This window comes from Canis aureus, chromosome 17 (genome assembly GCF_053574225.1).
Source record: "Canis aureus isolate CA01 chromosome 17, VMU_Caureus_v.1.0, whole genome shotgun sequence".
NCBI lineage: Eukaryota > Metazoa > Chordata > Mammalia > Carnivora > Canidae > Canis > Canis aureus.
In genome coordinates, this window is record NC_135627.1 from 42,625,124 (window position 1) to 42,642,268 (window position 17,145).

At 32.3% G+C, this 17,145-nt stretch overlaps 1 long non-coding RNA gene across 13 annotated transcripts in view; it reads right to left on the reverse strand.

The window, feature by feature from the left end:
• The window catches only part of LOC144287936 (uncharacterized), a 276,738-nt gene that overhangs the window by 196,883 nt on the left and 62,710 nt on the right, over positions 1-17,145 (reverse strand). Inside the window, exon 5 of one of the 13 annotated variants that reach the window (XR_013355780.1) lies at positions 7,205-7,466. The exons of 11 other annotated variants lie outside the window; for them this stretch is intronic. This is a non-coding gene — a long non-coding RNA (uncharacterized LOC144287936). Of the gene's footprint in view, positions 1-7,204; positions 7,467-15,962; positions 16,143-17,145 lie in introns of those variants that run through there. One more of the 13 variants, XR_013355779.1, reaches the window with a different exon arrangement.

Sequence of the window (17,145 nt, forward strand, 5' to 3'; positions counted from 1 at the left end):
GTCTGCCTGACTGTAGGTTTCCTTAATTTTTTGTTTATTTAAAACATCAATGCCTATCTTCATCAATGTTACCTATTATTATTAACTTATTTCATCTCTGCACTAAAATCTTTCTTCAGATAGAGAAATTTTCTTTTTAAATTTATTTACCCATCTCTCTTTTTTTTTTTTTTTTTTTTTTTTTTTTGTGCGCTGGTTACCTCTCCTAACACTCTCTTTACCTCTCCACCTCTATCAGGGCTTTTGGTTTTGTTCCTCAGACACTGCAAACCCATCCTTACCTACAGGTTATACATTTACTCTTGCTTTGGTCTGTAACACTCCTCTATTTGGTAGTCACATGCCCAATCTTTGCTCCAGGCTGCTAACCAGTTTGCACCAATGCAGCTTTCATAGATAACACATTAACAAGCACATGATATCCACTTGTATGGAAACCCACACCGCCGATGCACTTTGCAACTTTGCCTTTCTTAACTCCATAGTACTTCTACCTATGGACCATGTTTATACATTTTAGTGTGTATTTATCCTCAGATTATTCCTGCCATTGCATATCCCAAATGAGCTCCTTAAGAGATTTTTTTTTTCTCAAATTTACCACTCTACCTTCAACTCTGAGAAAGGTTCTGGAATTATATAAATACTTTTTGGATCATAAATGAATAGATGAATGAATGGATATATTCATGTGTGGATAAATTATTTCCTCACTTTACTTATGGAATAACTATTATATGATTGTAAGATCACCTATCTTTATTCTTCATGTTTGCTCATTTTACTGTCATTTTAAAAATCTATTTTTTCTTTGTGTTTTAGAATAGCTCTACCTGGTCTTTCTCATTAATTTTTATTCTCCAATTTGCTAATTTATACAAATGCATCTTCATATTTGTCTCTATGTTTTTATCTACAGGAAATATTTCCATAATTCAAGTTATTGATTATGTAGCCTTATACTTTCACTGTTAATGTAATGTCTCCTTGAAAAAAATTGAAAATATGGATTAAAGGGAGATTAAAAGTGAGATTTATTCGAGATAAAGTCAGACCTAAATAAAATGGATCAATCATTGCTAATTTCTGCCTTTCTGTCTATGTTCTTTTAGAGGCAACCACAGCTAATTTACTAAACCTTTAATTCATAAGAATATCCTTACAATGAATTTATATGAACTCCAGCACTAGAAGCAGTTTTAGAAAATTTTGATTCATGGTTTCAAATCTGTTAGTTTTTCTTTTTAAGATTTCATTTTTTTATTCATGAGAGACACAGAGAGAGAGAGGCAGAGACACAGGCAGAGGGAGAAGCAGGCTCATGCAGGGAGCCTGATGTGGGACTCAATCCCAAGACTCCGGGATCATGCCATGAGCTAAAGGCAGACACTCAACCACTGAGCCACCCAGGTGCCCCAGACTGTTAGTTCTTAATTTGACTATTAAGAACTGTCTCACAGGATACACTAGTCTCCAACCACGATTTCTTAAATTCAGTAATTTTGATGAGATTCTATCAAGGAGCTAAAACAGACTTTTTCATTTTGATATGGTACATCATTAATTAGTTTGAAATTTCCTCACTCTGATCTCGTCAGTTGTGTCAAATTAGGAATATAATCAGATTTAAAAAGGAGTAAGAATGTAAAACTTTTAATGATTACTACATGTCCAAAACATAATGTATCAACTCTTGAAGTAATGGCCATGGATAAAAGAGTAATAATTTTAATAACTGCAATAGCTAATATGTATTGGCCCTTAATTAACTTATGGAGTTTCTATTACATGTATTTTTTCATTAAATACTTATAGTAATTCTGTGGATTTATTTTATTTTATTTTATTTTATTTTATTTTATTTTATTTTATTTTATCTACCTTACAGAAGAGGATATTTAGGATCATAAAATGAAGGTAGCAGGCACAAAGTAACACTGTTGGATATGGCAGTACTGTACTGTGAATCCAGGTCTGAGGGTAGAGCCAATCCTTTATTTATTCAATTTTATCTACTACACTGTTTCATGTAATTAGCCATTTCTTTTGCCTGAGCAAGAATTGCTTCAATACTCATGACATCAAATCTTGCTTTTATTTTGATTTTTTTTTTCTTGTGGAGGAAGAAAAATGTACAGGGCAGACGGTAACTTCAAAAAAAGAAATTCAAATACTATGAGAGACTAATCAGGAAATACAAACCTGAATAAGTTTCTCAACTGTCTTTTCTTTTTTTCAACTGTCTTTTATAATAAATAACAATGATAACAGGAAGAAATAAAGACTGCTTTCATTTATTGAGAATTTACTATGTGCATACATTAATCAATTATTCTATATGACTTACATATGATCCCTTCCAATATTTTGTATATCTTCACAGAAGTTTATCTTAATACTTTATAGATTAAGAAACTCAGACCAAAAAAAGTGTGTGTTTTTTTCTGACTTAAGGGACATACTGAGTTTTCTGCTTCTTAACAGTTAAGACAGCGTATGTGTGTCAGCACACTGGTATATTATGTACAATTCAGCAGTTAGTGAACTGACAAATTTTGACCAGTGTTTTTTGTTTGTTCTGGCTACAACTAAGAATACATACTAGCATAGATACATCAGGGGTAGTATTGCACGGACCAAACTGTATACATGGTACAATAAAACTATGAAGCTCATGACTAGGACGAGTAAAATAATGTATGTTATGTAGGTCACAGAAAAACTGTCCGGAAATACAACAGAAAGCACAGGATGGAAGGGTAAAGTTCTAATGTATAGCTGCACAAGCCTGAAGTACAGTAAAACTAAGGGCATAATACCATGAATGTTTTCAGAAATCTATGAAAAATTACCAATACTATCATAATTATGATATGTACAGATTGTTTTTGATATTTTTATGAACTGTTACACTATTTATAAATGCTTTACTATTTTAAAATATCCTCCAAAATATTTGACTCAAAGTGGGAAAACAAGATAAAGATGCTAAAAATGGTCATGATGTATAAACCATTCATGATGATTTTTTTTTTTAATTTTTTATTTATTTATGACAGTCACAGAGAGAGAGAGAGAGGCAGAGACACAGGCAGAGAGAGAAGCAGGCTCCATGCACCGGGAGCCCGACGTGGGACTCGATCCCGGGTCTCCAGGATCGCACCCTAGGCCAAAGGCAGGCGCCAAACCGCTGCGCCACCCAGGGATCCCCTCATGATGATTTTTGAAGGGGATTCAACCTGTTAGTTTGGCTAAGAACCATCCTAATCCATTAGTTTATCAACTGACTCTTAGTATTATTAAAATTCTTTATTTTTCTTTAAAGCAATGGCATGCGTGACCCCTAACAGTTACCCTCCACTCTCCTCATTTTCAAATTCAGGCTTCTCATTCAAAACAGTTTCATTAGGAGTATAGCATGGAATCTTGTGAAAATGATGACAAAGAAAAAATTTAAGTCCAAAAAGTATTTAAGTGATCAGTTTTACCAAATGACTCAGATGGACCCATCACTGAAACCAATCATTTCTGAAAATACTTATAGGATATTCGCATTCTTTCCAATTTAGGATTTAATGATTTACAAAAAAAAAAAAAAAAAATCACATCATTTGTCAGACTTTTATTTTGGATTCAACCCCTAGTTATCTATTGCCATCCAAACAAATGGAATATCCATAAAAATATTTTTTCAAGTATGTTAATATTCAACTATGTCGAAATAAGTAATGCCTTTAAAAAAGGGCAGCTTATTAGATACCTGGAATTTATTCAACTGCTTATACATATGACAACAAAATTAGAATTGTATATATGCATATTTTTCTCTGAAGAACATAATATGTGCTTTTATAACAACTATTATTAATAATGCTAGGAAGAGTCATCCAAAGTTAACATAGTATCATGTGCATATTAGTTTTGTAAAAGCTATATCTCTAAAATTAGAAATTATTTCTTTAGGCAGTATATTAACTGACTTCAACCACATAATTTAACATTTTGAAATAAAAAAATATTAAGTATTTTAGGATTGCTTTGAAGAGCTATCATTTGGGTAAATGGCATAATATGAACAGTTTAATATATTAATTCAAATCCCAAAAATTGAATTCAAACAGATGTTGGTTTAATGTGGAAGCAATATCACTTTTCATGTCCACACCTAATACTATTCATTAATTAACTGGGAATAGCTATCCTACGGTGTGAATTATTAGGATACTACACAGAATACACTTCTACAATAAAATTAAATTATATACATATATACTGTATACAATATTTATGTACGTGGTACAAATTATCACAAATTTATTGACTTAAAACACCACAAATTTATTATTTACAATTCTGTGAGTCAGAAGTTGAAAATGGTCTCATCAAGCTAAAATTAAGATGTTGGCAAGCTGTGTTCCTTTCTGGAAACTTCAGACTTGCTTTAACTTCTACAGGACACTTGCATTCCTTGGTTTGCAACTCCCTTTCATCTTCAAAGTCAGCAATGGAAGGTTGAGTCTTTCTCTCTTCGCAGCACTCTGTTATGGTCACTGACTTTTTTGCCTCCCTCTTTCATTTAAAGGACTCATGATTACATTGGGCCCATGTGGAATCCCAGTTAATCTCCTCATATAAGGTCAAGTGATTAGCAACCTTAATTCAATCTGCAATCTTAATATCTCTGATATTATAGGATAATTATGTTATATATTATATGTAATTATATTACATACACAACATACTATATATATTTAAAACATATATCACAATAATGCAGCAACTCCAGCATCAGACAATAGTTAATCTATTTCTCTTGTATCTAGGATGGTTGTCAAAAATACCTCTGCTGCTTCTGGTTAAGCTCACTCACATGCTATCAGTGAGCTGTTTCTGGTTTTACCGAAGATGGCTTTGGCTGAGACCACCTGGACCACATGTCTATTCTTCATATGCTTTTCAAAGTATTTTTTAACATCTCTTTTGGTTTCTTCTTTGATCCATTGGTTATTTTTAATTCTTTAAAAATTTTCTAGATATCTGTGAATTTCGCCAATTTCCTCCTTTTACTGTCTTCCAATTTCATTCCATTTTGGCTAGAAAACATATTTTTCTGTTATTTCAATCCTTCTTACATTCTTTGAGAGTTTTATGGTGTAACATACACCTGGAAATTATTCTATATGCACTTGAGAAAGTATATGTATTCTACATAGATTATATGGCATGTTCTATAGACCTCTGTTAGGCCCAGTAGCTTAATAGTGTTGTTTGCATCTCATTTCTTTTTCTCTTTTGCCTACTTGTTATATACATTATTAAAAGCATGGTATTGAAGTCACCAATTTCTATTGTTGAACTGTCTACTTTTTCCTTTAATCCTGTCAGGTTTGTTTCATGTTTTGGGGCTCCATTGTTAGGTACACATATACTTATAACTATTATATCTTATTGATGGATGCTTTTATAATTATAAAATGTCTTTCTTTGTAGTAACAATAGTTTTCTAAAAGTCTAGTGGTCTTATGTTTTTATACTAAGTTCAGTTCTTTTTTGGTTACTGTTTGCATGATAGATCTTTATCCATCCTCTTACTTTCAAACTATTTGTGCCTTTAAATCTTAAGTGTGTATCCTCTAGACGTATACAGTTGGATAATATTTCCTCATCCATCTTGCCAATCTCTGCTTTTAATTGGATTGCTTAATCAATTTACATGTAATGCAATTCTTCATAATGTAGGATTTATTTGCTATTTTAATACTTGTATCCTATGTGTCTTATGTATTTTCTCTTCCTCTTTCTCTAGTATACTCTTCATTTGACTTAATTGCAAGTTCTTGGTTGAGTTTTAGTTTTCTGAAAAACTTGATTGTGAAAAATTTTGTAGGTTTATATGTTGCTTCCACATTTTAGAGATACTTATTTCACCATTTTTGATCGTATCATGTTCATCATTAGATTTTATCTCTTTTGTTTTGTTTTTGATTTTTTTGTTTTGTTTTGTTTCTTTGCTCTCTACTCCATCACTTTCTTCAGTATAAATACATGCCAACATTTTTCCATGAGGTAAATGCTATTGAACCCATTGTCCTGACAGCTATTCTCAAAAGATTCTGTTGCAATTGCTTAAAATTCCTTTCCATTCTTATTCTTGTTTATAGTTCTCCTATCTTCTCCTAAATCTGACATTCACTCTCAGCACTCTACCAGAATGGCACTTGCCATGGTTATCTGAATTCCATGTTATTATGCAAAATATTTGTATTTTAGACTGTATTTTATATAGTGTACTTACTTCTCATCTTACTTGAGTACTCAGTAACATTTAATGAAGAGTAGTACTTTCTGCTCCTTAATAAAATTTTTCAGGTCTCTTCTGGGATACCTAGTCTATTAAGTTTCCTTTACCATTCTTATCACTCCTTGCCAATATTATCTAATGGTTCTTTCTTTGCCTTGATGATTATTACTGAAAAATTCTGAGGATCAGTCCTTGGTCATCACCACGTATACACTGTGTTGGTAATGGCATTCTATCTCAAGGTATTAAATGCTACATATACACTGACAACCTTTATACCCAGCCTAGATTTTTCCTCTCACACTGCAGATAACATAACAGCTTCATCTGCACTCTACCCAATATCACATGTTTTAACTACATTCTGTAAGTGATTCAGATTTTTCTTCATTCATTCATTCTTCTTTTTAAGGAGGGGGGCAGAGGGAGAGTGAGAGAGAGAAGCTTAAGTAGGCTCCATGCCCAATGTTGAGCTTAAATATGGGGCTTGATCTCAAGAACCTGAGATCATGACCTGAGCCAAAATCAGGAATCAGTACTTAACTAACTGAGCGACCCAGGAGTCCCTCAGATTTTCCTTTTCTTAATAGGTTACAAATCATGTATATATTACAGAATGTTTTAGTTTAATTTTACCCATTTTAACTCAAAATAGATTAATAAACTAATACTCCTCTGTGATATGCTTTTTACAAAAGTGCAAGACTGTTCATATTTTGTTTATAGCATGATCTTTTTGCTCATCGTTTTACATGTATATTAGCTATATATCGAGTATTTAGATTTTACCTTTAAGCAAAGTGTGTCTAGAACTGTGACATATTTGACATTTTACTCTGCTTATAAGCTAACAAGTTAGACTGGTAATAGTTTCAGAGATGCTGGCAGAAGACAAAGGATTCCTGGGTCAGATAAAAATGACTTTATTATTCATAGGACAGCAGAAAACATGAGCTTCATGCTGTCTTTGGTTGTTTTTGTTCTCCAAGTACCTTCAAGGCAGTTGAGACACAGGCCTAGATGGACGCTGAGCACACAGTGGTTTTGTGTCACAGCTCAGGAACTTAAGCTTTTGTAGAATGCTTCTAGCAAAACTATACACTGACTTTGCTCTGAGATGGATAATATCTTAATTTCCCTTCAGAAGTAAAATGCATAAATTATGCTGTGAGGATACAAAAGAATATTACATATGTATGTGAATAAAATTATAAGTAAAATATGATGAAATATATTCCTAATGTTAAAAAACACAAGAATATTAATTATTCTACTCATTTTAGATTAAAATAGGCTAAACTCTAAGATGTTTACCACAGAAATATGTTAAATAGATGTTCCAAAACAAAACTGATATATATAGATATATCATTTGGAATTTTCTCAAATCAAGGGGACTTCCAAATCTTTTAGTCAGCCTTAAATTGGATTTCATGTGTTTTTTTTAAACATTGATTTATAGGAATTTCTAGTATACTATGGATTACTGTATTTGAAAATTCTGTCAATGTATTTTAGGTTCCCTTTATGTTTTGCTCTCAGAGAATATATCCTTGAAATAATCTACATGAAAACCTTAAAGCGTAAGCTACTTATTGGGAGAGACATACATTTTACTATTCAAAGCCCTAGTTTTAAACCCTATCAGTTATAACTTATGGCATATGTTTATAACCTCTAAGCATTATCTGACAAATTAGACTAGCAATACCTATCTACCAATAATTTTGTTATGATGAAAGAAGATACAATTTTCAAATGCCCAAAAGTATTCTAATTACAATCAGATTCTAGAAAAATTTAATTAGTTTCATTTCTGTGGTTAATTGGTATGCATATGAAAGTTGCTTAACAAATACCAGCAAATTGTTATGCAGAGATACTTGCAAAATGACAGCAAAAAAATCATCCAGCATTATTTACAATTGATATGTCTAGTATCAAATGATAAATTTTAAGAGAAGTGATTTATAAATGACATTTTGGCTGTCTCACTTGTGCTATATTCCTTTTTCTCCTATATTTTTGACTTTTTGTCATGAATAATTTTATGCTACCACATATTTTAAAATGGGAAATATAATGAAAAATGTAATTCCTGACTCAACTGTATAAAAAGAGCTTATTTCTGAAATGTGTCATAAAATGTATTTCAAATAATATATTCTTTGTTACAGAGTTCAGTATTTATCTTAATATTTTTATTTAGTATTATTTTTAAAGATCTTATTTATTGATTCATGAGAGACACTGAGAGAGAGAGAGAGAGAGAGAGAGAGAGAGAGAGAGGCAGGGACACAGGCAGAGGGAGAAGCAGGTCCATGCAAGGAACCCGATGTGGGACTCGATCCTGGATCCTAGGATCAGGCCCTGAGCCCAAGACAGACACTCAACTGTTGAGCCACCCAGGTGTCCCAATCTTAATATTTTTAAAGTTAAAAAGGGCATAAAGCTTTATGTATACAATATTTCCATGTTTTTTCTCAAGAAAACTATATAGTGAATTTTAATTTCTGCTTTGTTAAAATGTTTGTGAATAACCAATATCAAGATTAATATATAGCTTCACATTTTAAAAGTTCCATTATGTCTAATCATTTTTGATAAATAAACTTAATAATGACATTTTACTAATAGTAGTTAACACAATCAGACTTGAAAAAAGTAAACCTAACTAGTTTACTTCTGTACTGAAGTAACAGCTTTTTAAATTTCTTGGCTTTCGAATAATAATAAAACTTTCCAGTAAGCTTATGATATATTTTACTAATTAAAGTCTTCAATCATTAATACATACATATTGTATTTTAACATCAGCACTGGTTGTTCAGACATGTTACTATCACTGAATTTAGAAGGCCAAATATAAGTTTAAATAAAAATATAAAGTAAAATTCAGGTGTCTGCCATTTCTTGATTACTTGTTTTAGCTTTTAATTTCACCATGCGGTTGCATGCGTTTCTCTTTTTTTAATATTTTATCTATTTATTCATGAGAGACACAGAGAGGCAGAGACAGAGAGACACAGAGAGAGAGGCAGAAACAGGCAGAGCGAGAAGCAGGCTCCCTCTAGGGAGTGATGAGGGGCTCAATTCTAAGACTCTGGGATCACGACCTGAGCCAAAGGCAGAAAGAGGCTCACCAATGAGCCACCCAGGTGCCCTGCATGTGTCTCCGTTTTGTTAGATGGATGCCTATGTATCTCAAACTACCTCCTCCTATAAAAATATATGACAATGATTATTACAGATTCATAATAGTATGCTTTATTACAGATAATTAAACATTTTACATTTAATTATAAACATTACAGATAATTAAATATTTTAAATTTAATTATGATTAAATATTTTTTTTTAGATTTTATTTATTCATGAAAGATCAGAGAGAGAGAGAGAGAGGCAGAGACACAGGCAGAGGGAGAATCAGGCTCCATGAAGGGAGCCCGACGTGGGACTTGATCCCAGGTCTCCAGGATCACACCAGGGGCCAAAGGCGGTGCTAAACTGCTGAGCTACCCGGGCTGCCCTATAATTAAACATTCTAAAGATATATTTTGTTTGGGGCATACCACAAGCTCAATAACAAAGTTGAAAGTATTTCTAGTGTTATAAATAAATAATTATAATAAAATTATATTTTAAGTTATATACTAATCAAAACCCCTTAAAATTATATTTCAAATCAAATCACAGAGCAGTGAATTTGCTTTTGAGGGAAATATTTTTTAGATTTTAATTGAGTCAGCAGCATGTATTTGAACACAAAATGATGATACTGCTTCAAAATACAAATTATTTATTCTAGATTTTTAGTATGGAATAGGATCTTGTAAGAAAACCAGAAGGGAATAATAATGTAATATATCTTCAGATTGTCCTTGTTCATCTATTTCTATATACAGATAAAAGGACAGTATGAATGCATTAACTCTGAAAAAAATAATATACAATATGACTCAAATTGAAATGATTTCATTTGGGAAATATACTATTATATCTCATTATCATAAAATCTTTATAAAAGTAGCTTTAGTCTATATATAATTATCCACGTATTGCTTTCTAAAGTCATCAGAACTACAAAACAACTGTGGTTTATTAGTAGAAATGAGAGTTTTATGAATACCTGAGAATTGCAAGTGATATTAAATGTATTCATCAATTATTTACAGTAATTAGCATATATCAATAGTATCATTACTATGTTTGGACAATATAATATTAAAATTAATCCCTAATTTAACAATCTCAAATAAGCAAACATATGTACTACTATATTAAGCAAATGGACTATAAAAGTTTTTATTAGAAAAGAATGAAAATGACTGTTGAACTAATTAAAATAATTTTAATTTATTAAAATAAAAATTATTTCTCACAATTTGTGTTACTTCTCTCTGAAAGTAGGAAGCAACTGAAGTGGAAAAATAAAAATATAACAATCAGGTTATAAATTTGTATAATGCATTTACTGTAAACTATGAGGTCTTCTGATTTTGTTAAAGAAAATTTTTCCTGCCTTTCTTTGCTGGTATATTTATATTACGGTAATTTAATATGCTAACAAAACTTTTCAGGTCATTTTGTACTAAGATTCAACAAGTGGAATCTGCAAGAACATCAGATCTTAGTGTCCCTTATTAGATGTGGTTTTCCAGTGATTTAATTTTTTCTTAATCTTCACAGAATAAGAGTTTGAAAGTTTTTTTAAATACCACTAGCAAATGTACACCTGCTACATCATATTTGGGGTTCTTTGTTGTCATAACTTGGTTGAGACAGGAAAAGATACTCAAATTCATTAAAGTTTGTAATGGAATATCTTTTTTTTTAATAACAAATTTATTTTTTATTGGTGTTCAATTTACCAACATACAGAATAACACCCAGTGCTCATCCCGTCAAGTGCCCCCCCCCAGTGCCCGTCACCCATTCACCCCCACCCCCTGCCCTCCTCCCCTTCCACCACCCCTAGTTCGTTTCCCAGAGTCAGGAGTCTTCATGTTCTGTCTCCCTTTCTGATATTTCCTACCCATTAGTGAAAGGGAATAGAAGGGAAGGGAGAAGAAATGCGTAATGGAATATCTTAAAGGCATTGGTAGACCAGGGTCCTGAATCCTTCACATTCTTAATGTTATTCTATATGATAAGTCACTCTGTTATCAAAATAATGTTTATTATGAAGAAGGCAGAATAAGAAGAACCAGTAATCTGACTCCTTATTCAGACAACTGCACTGTCAGAACCTATCTGATGTAGCTATTAGGGAACTCTGCAGTCTTTTGAAGCCTTGTAACTCCAAGGAAAGGCTTAAAAAGTAAACCGTGGTTAAATTCAGTCAATCTCAGCTCTTAGCACAGAGCAGCTATTCATACTCTACCCCTAGACACAAGGCAGGCAGCTGTGCAAGCATCCCTAGAGCTCCTTGCACCCAGCTTATGGGAGCCAAGGTAAGCAAAAAAAGACTGTTCTCCAAATATTGGAGATCAGTTTTGTAATTTTTGAATGTTAAATATAATACCCATGGTAACCATAAATACAATAGTTATAGCATATACACAAAAAGAAATGAGAAAGGAATTTAAAAATTCCATTTCAAAAAAAAAACACAAAAGAAGTAAACAATACAGGAAATGAGAGACAAAAATGCCATAAGGCAGTTCGTAAACAGTAAAATGACAGAAGTAATTTTGACAAAATAAAAATCCGTAAATACTTTAAGTGTAAATGGATTAAACTCTAATCAAAAGTCAGAGGTTGGCAGAATGGCTAAAAACACATGACCTAAGTTTATTTTGTCTACAAGGGACTCACTTTGAACCAAGGATACAAACAGACTGGAAGTACAAAGATAGAAAAAGATATCCCATGCAAATAGTAACCAAAAGAGAGCAAGGGTAGCTATACCAATATTAGACAAAATTACTTTAATTTTTTAGAAAAGGTTACAAGGGACAAAGGACATTATATATAGATACAAGGTTCAATACAGAAAGATATTAGAATAATAAATATTTATGTACCTATTGATAGACCATCAATATATATAAAGTCAAAAAACTCACAGAATTGAAGGGAGAAATAAACAGTTTTATAATAATAGTTGGAGACTTTAATATGTATTTTCAATAATGGATAGAAGAGCCAAACAGAAGGTAAGGATACAGAGGACAAAATCAATAAACCAACTTCATAAACCAACCAGATGTAATAGCCATCTTAAGAACGCTATACACAAAAACAGATATCCAATCTTCTCGACTGTACATAGGACATTGTCCAGCACACAAATGGACACAGATTAATTTTCAATACATTAAAAGATACAAATATCATAAAAAGTATCTTCTCTGACCACAATGGGATGACGTTAGAAGTCTATAAAAGAGAAACTGAACAATTCACAAATTTTTGGAAATTATACGATACACTCTTTAGCAACCATTCATCCAAAAACAAACCACAAGAAAAATTAGAAAGCACTTAGAGGTTAATGAAAATGAAAACAGATCATTACTTATAGGACAAGAAAAACCCATGCTAAGGGGGAAATTTACAGTTATAAGAACATATTTAAAAACAGTAACAATTTCAAATCAACAAACTAACTTTATAACTCAATGAGCTAGAAAGAGAACAAATTAACCTTAAGTTAACAGAAGGAAGGAAATATTAAAGATTAGATTAGAGATAATTAAAATAGAGTATAAACAACAGTGAAGAAAAATAAATAAAACCAAATATTGGTTCTTTGAAGAGATCAACAAAATGGACAAATCTTTGGCTTGACTAAGGAAAAAAAGAGAAGACTCAAACTAGTAAGATCAGAAACGAAAGTGGGAATATTATTAACAAGTCTACAGAAATAAAAAAGATTGTTAAAGAGTACTATAAACATCTGTATGCTAAAAAATTGGATAACCTAGATTAAAAGGACAAACTCCTAAAAACACAAAACCTACCAAGACCAAATAACAACAGTAAAGTCAGAATACATCCATAGCTAGTAAGGAGACTGAATCAGTAACCAAAAATCTCCTTTAAAAAATGCACTAGATATGATGGCTTCACTGGTGAATTGTACCAAACATTTAAAGAAGAATTAATACCAATTCCTTCTCAAAATTTTTCAAAGAAATATTGAGAGGAGAGAATACTTCATAATTCAATCTATAAGGTCAGCATTAGCCTGATGACAAATCAGACAAGGATACTGTAAGAAAAGCAATTACAGGCCAATATCCCTAAAGAGTATCCCTTAATAATCTTCAACAAAGTATTAACAAACTGAATTCAACAATAAAAGATCTTACATTTAAAGGATCACACACCATGATTAAATGTGATTTATTCCAGATGCAAGGATGGTTCAACATCCACAAATTAATCAATGTGATGCACCTTATTAACAAAATGAAAGATGGTTATCACATGATTATCTCAATAAATGCAGAGAAAACACTACACAAAACTGTATACCTTTATATGAGAGAACTGCTCATGAAACTAGGAATAGAAGGAAACTGCATCAACATAATAAAAGCCATATCTTAAAATAGCAAACATCATAATCAATGGCAAAAATGAAGTTTTTTTTTTTTAAAGATTGCATTTATTTATTCATGAGAGACACAGAGAGAGAGAGAGAGGCAGAAACACAGGCAGATGGAGAAGCAGACTCCATGCAGGGAACCTAATGCAGAGCTCAATCCGGGGACCCTGGGATCATGCCCTGAGCCAAACGCAGATGCTTACCCTGCTGAGCTACCCAGGCATACCAAATGAAGAACTTTTCCTCCAAGATCAGAAACAAGGTAAGGATTCCCACTCTTACTACTTCTATTTAACATAATATAGGGAATTCTAGCCAGATCAAGTAGTTAAGTAAAAGAAATCAAAGGAAACAAAATTGGAAAGGAATAAATAAAAATCATCTCTTTTCACAGATGATACAATCTTATACATAGAAAATCATTTAAAAATCCACAAAAAAAACCCTGTCAGAACTAATAGTAAATTCAGCAAATTAGCATGTTACAAAGTCAATGCATAAAAATCAGTTGCATTTACACACTAACAATGAACGATTTAAAAAGAAAATTATAAAGCAATTCCACTTGCAATTTTATCAATAAGAATATAATACTTAGGAATTATCTTCATTAATGAGATGGAATATTTATAAAAGCTATAAAATATTGCTGGAAGAATTGAAAAAGACATAAATATATGTAAATACATCCCATTTTCATTTACTAGGAAACAATATTATGAAGATGCCAATACTACCCAAAGTGATCTACAGATTTAATGCAAATCCTTCAAAATTCTGAGGATTCTTTTTTGCAGAAATAGAAAAATTGATCTCAAAATTCACACAGCTTCTGAAGGGACCCAAAATAGCCAAAACAATGTTTTAAAAGAAAAATCTGGAAAACTCATGACTTCTGATTTCAAAACATACCACAAAGCTGAAATAATCAAAAACAGTGCAGCACTGCCATGACAGTTGTATAGATCAAAAGGAAAGCCTGCAAATAAACCCTTGCATAGGGATCCCTGGGTGGCGCAGCGGTTTGGCGCCTGCCTTTGGCCCAGGGCGTGATCCTGGAGACCCGGGATCGAATCCCACGTCGGGCTCCCGGTGCATGAAGCCTGCTTCTCCCTCTGCCTGTGTCTCTGCCTCTCTCTCTCTCTCTGTGACTATCATAAATAAATAAAAGTTAAAAAAAAATTAAAAAAAAAAAAAAAAACCCTTGCATATATGTTCAAATGATTTTTGACAAAGGTGCCAAGACCACTCAATGAAGAAAAGGACTTTATTCAAGAAATGGTCTTGGGAAAACTGGATATCCAATTGCTAAAGAAAGAAGTTGGATCTTTAGTTAACACCTCTAGAAAAATTAATTCAAATTCAAAGACCTACATTACATTGATAATATCTAAAACTATAAAACTCTAATAAGAAAACAGAGCAAAAGCTTCACAACAGTTCAGCAACAGTTTCTTAGATGTGACACCAAAGATAAACCATCTAATGAAAATTTAAATTTTGTGCATCAAAAGACACCATCAAAAGAGTATTAAACAAAAACAAAAACAACACACGCACATAATAAGGGGCATCTGAGTGGCTCAGTCAGTTAAGTGTCTTGTCTTTGGCTTCAGTCATGATCTCAGAATTCTGGGATCAAGCCCTGAACCAGGTTACCCACTCAGCAGGGAGTCTGCTTCTCCCACTCCCTCTGCCCTTCCCCTCACTTATGTGGGCTCTCTCTCTCACTCGCTGTCTCTCAAATAAATAAAATATTTTTAAAAAATACAAAATAAGACATAGTATTTGAAAATCATGTATGGTAAGTGATTAAGATCTGGAATATATAAGGAACTTCTAAAACTCAGCAACAATAAAATAAACAATTCAAATGGACAAGTACTTGAATAGGTATTTCTCCAAAGAAGATATACAAATGGCTCAGAAGCACATAAAAAGATGTTCAACATCACTAATCACTGGAGATACGCAAACCAAAACTATAATGAGACACCACCTCACATCCATTAGGATGGGTATTATTAAAAAAAAAAGAAAAAAAAAACACAGACAATAACAAGTATACATGAAGACATGTAGAAACTGTAACCTTTGGGCACTGCTGGTAAGAATGAGAAATGGTATAGCCACTGTGGAAAACATGGTGGTACCCCAAAATATTAAAAATAAAATTACCATATGATCCAGCAATTCCACTTCTGAGTATATACCCAAAATAATTTAAAGCTGGGCCTCAAAGAGATATCCACACTCCTGTGTTCATAGTAGCATTATTTACTATACCTAAAATGTGGAAGCAAATCAAATGTTTATCACTGGATAAGTATATAAGCAAAATGTGATGTATACATACAATGGAATAAAATCAGTTTTAAAAAGGAAGGGAAAAAAATAAAAATAAAAAGGAAGGAAATTCTGACAAATGTTACAACATGGATAAATGTTGAAGACATTAAGCTAAGTGAAATAAACCAATCACAAAAAGACAGATACCAATACAATTCTACTTATATGAAGTAATTACAGTAGCTGAAATTATAGAAAGTAGATAAAAAATAGAATAGTGGTTGCCATGGACTGAAGTGAGGAGGAAATAAGAAGCCATTGTTTTTAATAGGTACAGAGTTTTCGTTTCTAAAGAGGAAAGAAGTTACTGAAATAAATAGTGGTGAGGGCAGCCCGGGTGGCTCAGCAGTTTAGTGCCGCCTTCAGCCCAGAGCCTGATTCTGGAGACCTGGGATCGAGTCTCACATCGGGCTCCCTGCATGGAGCCTGCTTCTCCCTCTGCCTGTGTCTCCATCTCTCTCTCTCCCTCTCTGTGTCTCTCATGAATAAATAAATAAGATCTTAAAAAAAAGAAATAAATAGTGGTGATGGTTGTACAATACATTGAGTATAATTAATATTTCCATATTCTACACTTAAAATGGTTAAGATGGTAAACTTTGTTATATCTATTCTACCTCAATCAAAGAGATTGAAAAAATATTTATTTCTTTCTATGCTAAGTCCTGGGCATAAGAAGTGGAAATAAATTAAATTAATTAATACAAAATAAATTAAATTAAATAAATTTGTTAATTAATTTTGTGGAATTAAATTATATCCAACAAGCTAGACTTTAGTTGCTCTTCCAGTATTGCTAACTGGGGTTTTGAAACTAAGGATATTTGTTAATTCAGCACTCAAGAACACCCTAAACTGAAGCTCTTCCCTCAGACTGCCTATAATTTAATTAATATTTACTGAATTTCAATTTCATGAACATTGTCTATGAAGTTAAGAG